We start from the raw sequence: 9995 nt of genomic DNA on the forward strand, positions 1-9995 counted from the left end.
CCGGGGAAGTATATATATATATATATATATATATATATATATATATATATATATATGCAATATATATACTGTATATATTGTTAATAAAAGGATCCACACAAGAAATAACAAAAGAATAAAATTAATACTAGAAAAAAAGAACAATAATAATATTAATAATAATAATAACAACAAGATAGTAAGACAAGCAAATAGTAAAAAAAAAAAAAAAACATATAAAGCTTGGTCATCCAAAACTATAAATAAATTAATAAAAAAAGAATAATAAAAAAAAAGAATAATTTCACAGGTACAAAAAGGTGCTAAACATCCCGAGCACAGCCGACATATCCCTAAAGCAGGGTACCAATCTATATACCGGGGGAGGGAAATAATTACTACCAGAGGAGATGTGTAGTCAGGTGAATGAAGGCCTTTCCTTTCCCTACATATCCTAGGAAAGATCCCCAAATTCTATTGAAATTATCCGAGGATCTCTTCATTGTGTGTCTGATTTTTTCTAGCTTAATAAAATGGAAAATATCTTGAATCCATAAAGAATGAGTCGATTTCCAGTTTAATAAAATTAAACGCCTTGCCAGCAGTGTGACAAAGGCTACGGTCAGACTTGTATTTGGGCATATCAAGAGAAGTGGGAAGAGTACCGAATAAAGCAGTGAAAGCCAGAGGTTCAATATGATTTTTTAGAACTTCAGATAATTTTTTTTAAATTAATTTTGTAGGGAGGGACAGGACCAAAACATGTGTGCAGTAGTTGCGTGGGCCTGGTGACAACGGTCACATGTGGGATCCACTTCAGGATATATTTTTGACAGTCTAACTTTGGTCCAGTGGGTACGGTGGAGAATTTGAAACTGAATCAGAGCATGTCTGGCACAAAAAGATGAAGAGTGCACACTTTCCACTGTTCTTCTGACATGTTTTCTCCAATGTCCTCCTCCCACTGAGATTTAATAGTTGCAAGTGCTGGGCAAAGTGCAAATGGCATTATAAAGATATGAGATCATACCCTTCATAATATGGGTGGGCTTGAAAAAAAAGTCAATAGGAGTAGCTCTAGGGAGATTGAGGGTGCATGTCTCGAACGAAGCTACGAACCTGCAAATACCTAAAAAAGTGGTGTGTACATTTTTCTGCTAGTTGCTGGAAAGATGCAAAGACATTATCTATATATAGATCGTTAAATGTTATAATGCCCAGAGCTGACCACTGTGAAAAAGTGCTATCATCAATGATGGTGGGAAAGCAACATTTGCTGCTACAGGTGCGAAGATAGAATAGGTTTGTTATCCAAAGTGGTGTCTGAATTGCCTCCAGATTCTCAGCGTAGTTTTAACAATGACATTTTTAGTATAGGGAGACGAAGAGCATTTAATGGGGGCATGTCAGTGAAGTGGGCATGCATGAAGTAGCCTCCATATTAAACCATCCAGATCCTGATCCTGATTTAACCAGTATTGCATGACTCTGAGATTTGAAGCCCAATAATAAAATTGTAAAGTAGGTAGAGCCAAGGGCGTAGATTTGGTTTGAACATTGGGGGGGTTGTAATGTTTAATATAGTTAAAAAATTGTTCTGCATATTTTTCATGTGATCATGGTATAAATATTGGGGGGGTTATCTCCCCCCCAACCCCCCCACAAATTACGCCCCTGGGTAGAGCCATTCCCCCAAGTATTTTGTGTCTATGAAGGAATGTCTTAAGAATTGTGGGTATCTTTTTATTCCAGATAAATCCTAGGATCAGGGAATCAATTTTACGAAAAAAAAGTGTTCAGGCAGGAAAATAGGTATGGACTGAAAATAATAGGAGAATTTGGGAAGAATATTCATTTTAACTGAATTAATTCTTCCAGCCAAGGATAGGGGAAGCAAAGACCAGCGCTCAAAATCTTTCTCCATCTGAAGTAACAAAACAGCAAAGTTAAATTTAAAAAGATCTTTGAATTTATCCGTGATGATGCAGACTCCAAGATAAAGTAAATCTATGGTGTGCAATCATAAATGGAAAATTGTAGTCCCTAGCTGTAGAATTCAGTGGAAAAATCTCACTCTTGCTCAGAAATAAATTTATCACCAAAACCAAATTTCTCTAGTGTGTAAAAGAGGTATTTCCACTCCACCCAGTCAAAAGCCTTCTCTACATCTTCTCTGCATTCTCTGTGACAGTAAATAAAGTCAGTCTGGTTAGCAATAAAAAATGAAGCTGGTAATGCTGTTTGTGGAGTTGTTTAGTCAGATCTTCAGAGAGTTCATGTCTTTTATCTTCAGTTCAAGGCTGTGTCTGAATAAAGTTGTAGTTTGTGTTCTTATTACTCTTTCGAAAGATGATTGAAAGAATGTTTCAGGAACATCACACTAACCTTTCAATAACATTCTAGTAACATTCAGGAAACTGGACATTTTTATGTTCTTGGAATGTCACATTTCAACAAGAACGTTTCAGGAACATTATACCTTTTAAAACACGTTCCTCTAACGTCAAGAAAGCTGGACATTTTTACTCTTTTACTTTCGTTTTCAACGTAATTCTCCTCAGGGAAAGGGAAAACAACACACAAAAAAAGCACATTTTCCACATTATTTAATTTAAACAAAAACCACAAAATAACTCATTGCATTGCTTTGGGTGTCTCTGCCGACCTCTTGTGGACAAAAATAGTATAACATGGCATTTCATGACTATTGCCACTAGATGGAGCAAATGAACATTTCTCACTCATGCTAATTTTTCATTCTTTCATTAAAAAAGAGGGAGAATTGATGCTAAATTTATTGATTAAAGATTAAAGTGTACACGAATTAAACAATAAGAATAATGATAAACATTGTAATATTCTGTTAAAAAAATATGATCAATTTTGAATTCATGGTGACTTTACGTGAATGTCGTCACTTCCTCAGTTCCCGTCACTATGGTTACGATAAACAGACACGGCAGAACAGCAGTGGGTGGAGCTGAACCATAGACAGTATGAGCTGAACTAATGTTCATTCGCGACGCTGATCCGCATCATTTATAATCTAACAACAAACAAACAAACAAACAAACAATTTTTTTTTTTTTTTAAACAAAAAAAATGTTTCAAACTATATAAAGTTATAGACTCCTTTTGATGATAAATCAGCTATACAGAGGTCCCCTTTTGACCTCCAGAACATATTTCTGGCCAAAGAGTCCTCGATCTTGCGTTTTCTATACATACTCATAGACTCCTTCTGATGTTTCATAAGCCATATAGATGTCCATATCTGACCTTTTGAACTTATTTGTGGTCAAAGTGTCCTCAAAATGTTTCAAACTATATAAAGTTATAGACTCCTTTTGATGATAAGTCAGCTATACAGAGGTCCCCTTTTGACCTACTGAACATATTTCTGGCCAAAGAGTCCTCGATCTTGCGTTTTCTATACATACTCATAGACTCCTTCTGATGCTTCATAAGGCATATAGATGTCCATATCTGACTTTTTTTAAACTTATTTGTGGTCAAAGTGTCCTCAAAATCTTTCAAACTATATAAAGTTATAGACTCCTTTTGATGATAAATCAGCTATACAGACGGTCCCTTTTGACCTCCTGAACATATTTCTGGCCAAAGAGTCCTCGATCTTGAGCTTTCTATACATACTCATAGACTCCTTCTGATGCTTCATAAGCCTTCATAAGATGTCCATATCTGACCTTTTGAACTTATTTGTGGTCAAAGTGTCCTAAGAATTTTTAAAAATATATAAAGTGATAGACTCCTTTTGATGATAAATCAGCTATACAGAGGGCCCCTTTTGACCTCCTGAACATATTTCTGGCCAAAGAGTCCTCGATCTTATGCTTTCTATACATACGACTCCTTCTGGTGCTTCATAAGGCATATAGATGTCCATATCTGACCTTTTGAACTTATTTGTCAATAAAAGTGTCCTCAAAATGTTTCAAAGTATAGAAAGTTATAGACTCCTTTTGATGATAAATCAGCTATACAGAGGGCCCCTTTTGATCATCAAAAGGAGTCTGTAACTTTATATAGTTTGAAAAATTTTGAGGACACTTTGACCACAAATAAGTTCAAAAGGTCAGATATGTCAGCTAATACAACATCACAAGAAGTCAGTCTGTATGTATAGTAAGAACTCTTTGGACAGAAAATATGTTCCGTAGGTCAAAGAGGGACCTCTGTATGCCTGATTTGACTCATAACATATGTGCTATCGCTTTGCACTGAATAACTAACTTATTCATTTTTGCTTTGAAGGGAAATTATTGAATTTACCTCTTGCGTCACAATGCATAGAATAAACTACCTCATGTGCAATGAAAAGATAACATGAGTGTTGCATTGCACAAACGATCTAAGAATTAGCGTTGAATAATAATGTATTATTATATCTAACTTTATCAGTTAGATCTTTTATGCAGTGGAATGTAACTCCAAAAATGGTATCTCTTCAATGCACATCGGAATGAGATAGTTGCTGTATGTTTGCAATGCACTCATAGCTTATATGTTATTCTTCAATGCACAAATTTTGATCGTCTGTGAAAGGCAATGCAACAGCACATATTGTATTGCCTCAAAGCACAACGCAATGAGTTTGGGAATGAGTTAGTTCTGGTGTGCAATGCAATGCAAGTGCATATTATATATTATTCTTCAATGCGCAACGTTAGATCGTTTGTGCAATGCAATGCAACAACACATATGTTATCTCTTTAATGAACATGGGAATGAGTTAGTTCTGGTGTGCAATGCAAGAAGTGCATAGCCTATATGTTATTCTTCAATGCACAACGTTACATCATTTGTGCAGTGCAATGCAACATGTTAATAAACATTTGAAGGAGTTAGTTCTGGTGTGCAATGCAAAGCAAAAAGTGCATAGCCTATATGTTATTCTTCAATTGTGCAATGTAACATGTTATCTCTTTAATTAACATGGGAATGATTTAGTTCTGGTGTGCAATGCAATGCAATGCAAAAAGTGCATGGCCTATGTTACTCTTCAGTGCACAACGTTAGATCGATTGTGCAATGCAAAATGTTATCTCTTTAATGAACATTTGAAGGAGTTAGTTCTGGTGTGCAAAGCAAAAAGTGCATAGCCTATATGCCATTCTTCAATGCACAACGTTAGATCGTTTGTGCAATGCAGTGCAACATGTTATCTCTTTAATGAACTTTTTGCATTGCATTGCACACCAGAACTAACTCATTCCCATGTTCATTAAAGAGATGACGTGTGTTGTTGCATTGCATTGCACAAACGATCTAACGTTGTGCAGTGAAGAATAACATAGGCTATGCACTTCTTGTATTGCATTGCAATAAGGAATAACTCCGCAATGATCAATCCGCATTTTTAAACCAGCTAACAATAGGCTCATATTCAGAATGTCATTCTCGTATAACGCCAACGACGCACAAATGGGCTTTGTGAAATATAGCAGATTTTTAAATAGTTTAAAAAAGGTAATATGTTTATGTTTAAACACTATAGTCAGACAGACAGACAGACAGACCGACAGACAGACAACCAGATTCTATCTAAATTAAGGAACATAACAAGCATTACAAACTACAATAGCCTAAACAGAACTGGAAGCTGTGTAAGATATGCGCTCGTCTTCACAAAAACTACATGCAGGGTTTTAAACATCTCGTGTGGAGAAAATATAATTTATTCTGGGCAGTGTGGCAAGCCATGGCAAAAAGCAGGATAACCTGTAGGCTATAGCCTACTTGAAAGGAAAACAAATTTGCCGAGTAAAAACAGAGTTTGTGTTGTTGAATCATATTTTTTTTCTAGTACATCTTAAATATAGAGCTCATGACAAATACAAGTTCCAGATGGACAAACATTAAATGCAAAAACCAGTGGAATAACAATATCTTAAAAGAAATGACAGAGTGGCAAACTTTGAAGTAGGGTTAAAGTTTTAATTAGTTGTAAAGCTTGAAGTGTAAATCTTGTTCTCATACACAGATATGGCCTATTTATGAATGAAATTCATGCATTTGTCATTTAAACTGATGCAAACAGGGAAAGAGAGTAGAAAACACTTATTATCCTGTCGCCCCCTCTAGTGGACAGCATTGAGTATTACGGCCTTCATTGCTCAGAGAACGCAAGTCAATGGATTTTTTGGGAAAGTAAGTTTGACCAGTTAGAAAAGATATAACGAGTCAGACCAGTCTGAGCTGAGTTTGGTGAAGCATTAAAGTTCTAGACGGAGTAAATTTCTCATAATAATAATGCATAATAATAATGTTTAAATGCTTTCTTAAGCCAACATAATAAAGAAAACTCAGAGAAACATCGACCAATTCAGTATGTAATAAAATTGTGTTAGTTTTATAATAAAACTAATAACATTTTAAAGGCATGCCGTGCTCTTCAACCGACATAATTTTAATTAATCCCAAACCTGCTAATTTTGTCAGTAATGTACGTTCACTGATTCTAGCTTCTCTCTTTCCTGTCTCTTTCTTTTCATGTGAACTGAGTAGGCTACACATGCTTACATTCATTAATATAAACTTTATTTCTGTTCAATTTTCAAAATGATTTATACGTCACACACCTGCCTTTTGATGTAAATAAAAGACAAGAGTGGTAAATGTTACGGACATATTATCATGGTACAGTTCAGCCTATTAATGATTTTTATTTCCACTTCACTTTTATCCAAAGAGACGGAACTATTTGCACTGTATTTATCAATGGGAAATACATCATGATTCATGCTAAAATAATCTGTCATATACAGCGGTTCACATTATTGGGGTCGCTTGCAAGTCTCAGCAGCGCGAATTACGTGACCAGCAACATATTTCTGCTTCAAATATTGTGCGTAGTTAACAGTGAGTGGTGGTTTCGGACATTATTTTTATATAGTTTGAAACATTTTGAGGACACTTTGACCACAAATAAGTTCAAAAGGTCAGATATGGACATCTATATGGCTTAAGCATCAGAAGGAATCTATGAGTATGTATAGAAAGCCCAAGATCGAGGACTCTTTGGCCAGAAATATGTTCAGTAGGTCAAAAGGGGCCCTCTGTATATGCTGATTTATCATCAAAAGGAGTCTATAACTTTATATAGTTTGAAATGTTTTTTGGACACTTTGACCACAAATAAGTTCAAAAGGTCAGATATGGACATCTATATGGCTTATGAAGCATCAGAAGGAGTCTATGAGTATGTATAGAAAGCCCAAGATCGAGGACTCTTTGGCCAGAAATATGTTCTGGAGGTCAAAAGGGGACCTCTGTATAGCTGATGTAAGAATTGATAAATTAGGAAATTCCAGACAGTCTGTTTTGGGGGTGGCCAGGCCCTGAGAGGACAAAAGGACCTCTCTGGAGATTATCATTTGAACTGGCCCTCGTGCACCATTGAGACGAAAGTCTCACCTCCGGGTCATCCTAATCTACATCTCTTTCCCTCTCCCCTCACCCCCTCTCTCATGCTCAGATGATCACCTGGTTTCTCCCAAGAAAATGTATAGTTTAATGTAAATGATTATCACAGAGTATTTTCATGTTTGGTATCATTTAAAATGTCACAGTGCGACTGGTACAAATGTCCTATTTCCAGAATAAGTAAAACACAAGGTAATAAGGTTTTTGAAGGTTTATGGATAACTAGCATACAAGGAGGGGTTGGTCTCTCAAGCAAATGGTCACGCACCCCCAAGAGGTGTTACAGTGTACCTCTGAATGCAAATTTCTATTGTTAGCACATGGTTCCAGGTGAAAAGGCTTGTCTATTTAAGGAAGTGCAGCAGGGAGATCGGGGCCTTTTCTGTATTTCAGATGTAGATCTCTCAGCCTAACGTATTTCTTAAATGTTGGGTTCGCATCTTCTCTCTATTCCAGAGCATTTGATGTTTTGTATCGATTATCTTTGAATTGATTATGAAATTGGCATGATACATTTACCTGACATAATAAATTGTTACATTTGATTATTCTAACTGACTTTGATATTATTTTCATTGAAGAGTTAAACGGAATAGTCAAACATTCACTCACTTTTAGTGAGGCACAGATATTATTAAAACCTTTCATTTATGGAGTCAGATGAATTAACGAGAGAATACATAACTAAATGTATTGTAAATTTAACCAACCAATACTTTGCACGAGTAAGGACAGAACACGTGATAACCTTCCCTGTGTATTGGCGGACCGGCATATTGGACCAATTTCACGGGCCTTACACTGATTTATCATCAAAAGGAGTCTATAACTTTATATAGTTTGAAACATTTTGAGGACACTTTGACGACTAATAAGTTCAAAAGGTCAGATATGGAAATCTATATGGCTTATGAAGCATCAGAAGGAGTCTATGAGTATGTATAGAAAGCCCAAGATCGAGGACTCTTTGGCCAGAAATATGTTCAGGAGGTCAAAAGGGGCCCTCTGTATAGCTGATTTATCATCAAAAGGAGTCTATCACTTTATATAGTTTGACATTTTTTGAGGACACTTTGACCACAAATAAGTTCAAAAGGTCAGATATGGACATCTATATGGCTTATGAAGCATCAGAAGGAATCTATGAGTATGTATAGAAAGCCCAAGATCGAGGACTCTTTGGCCAGAAATATGTTCAGGAGGTCAAAAGGGGCCCTCTGTATAGCTGATTTATCATCAAAAGGAGTCTATAACTTTATATAGTTTGAAACATTTTGAGGACACTTTGACCACAAATAAGTTCAAAAGGTCAGATATGGACATCTATATGGCTTATGAAGCATCAGATGGAGTCTATGAGTATGTATAGAAAATGCAAGATTGAGGACTCTTTGGCCAGAAATATGTTCAGGAGGTCAAAAGGGGACCTCTGTATAGCTGATTTATCATCAAAAGGAGTCTATAACTTTCTATAGTTTGAAAAAATGTTAGGACACTTTGACCACAAATAAGGTCAAAAAGTCAGATATGGACATCTATATGGCTTATGAAGCATCAGAAGGAGTCTATGAGTATGTATAGAAAACTCAAGATCGAGGACTCTTTGGCCAGAAATATGTTCAGTAGGTCAAAAGGGGCCCTCTGTATAGCTGATTTATCATCAAAAGGAGTCTATAACTTTATATAGTTTGAAATTTTTTTTGGACACTTTGACCACAAATAAGTTCAAAAGGTCAGATATGGACATCTATATGGCTTATGAAGCATCAGAAGGAGTCTATGAGTATGTATAGAAAGCCCAAGATCGAGGACTCTTTGGCCAGAAATATGTTCTGGAGGTCAAAAGGGGACCTCTGTATAGCTGATTTATCATCAAAAGGAGTCTATAACTTTATATAGTTTGAAACATTTTGAGGACACTTTGACGACTAATAAGTTCAAAAGGTCAGATATGGAAATCTATATGGCTTATGAAGCATCAGAAGGAGTCTATGAGTATGTATAGAAAGCCCAAGATCGAGGACTCTTTGGCCAGAAATATGTTCAGGAGGTCAAAAGGGGCCCTCTGTATAGCTGATTTATCATCAAAAGGAGTCTATCACTTTATATAGTTTGACATTTTTTGAGGACACTTTGACCACAAATAAGTTCAAAAGGTCAGATATGGACATCTATATGGCTTATGAAGCATCAGAAGGAATCTATGAGTATGTATAGAAAGCCCAAGATCGAGGACTCTTTGGCCAGAAATATGTTCAGGAGGTCAAAAGGGGCCCTCTGTATAGCTGATTCATCATCAAAAGGAGTCTATAACTTTATATAGTTTGAAACATTTTGAGGACACTTTGACCACAAATAAGTTCAAAAGGTCAGATATGGACATCTATATGGCTTATGAAGCATCAGATGGAGTCTATGAGTATGTATAGAAAACGCAAGATTGAGGACTCTTTGGCCAGAAATATGTTCAGGAGGTCAAAAGGGGACCTCTGTATAGCTGATTTATCATCAAAAGGCGTCTATAACTTTCTATAGTTTGAAAAAATGTTAGGACACTTTGACCACAAATA

Source organism: Abramis brama (genome assembly GCF_963993115.1).
Source record: "Abramis brama genome assembly, chromosome: 15".
In the NCBI taxonomy this organism is placed as follows: Eukaryota; Metazoa; Chordata; class Actinopteri; order Cypriniformes; family Leuciscidae; genus Abramis; species Abramis brama.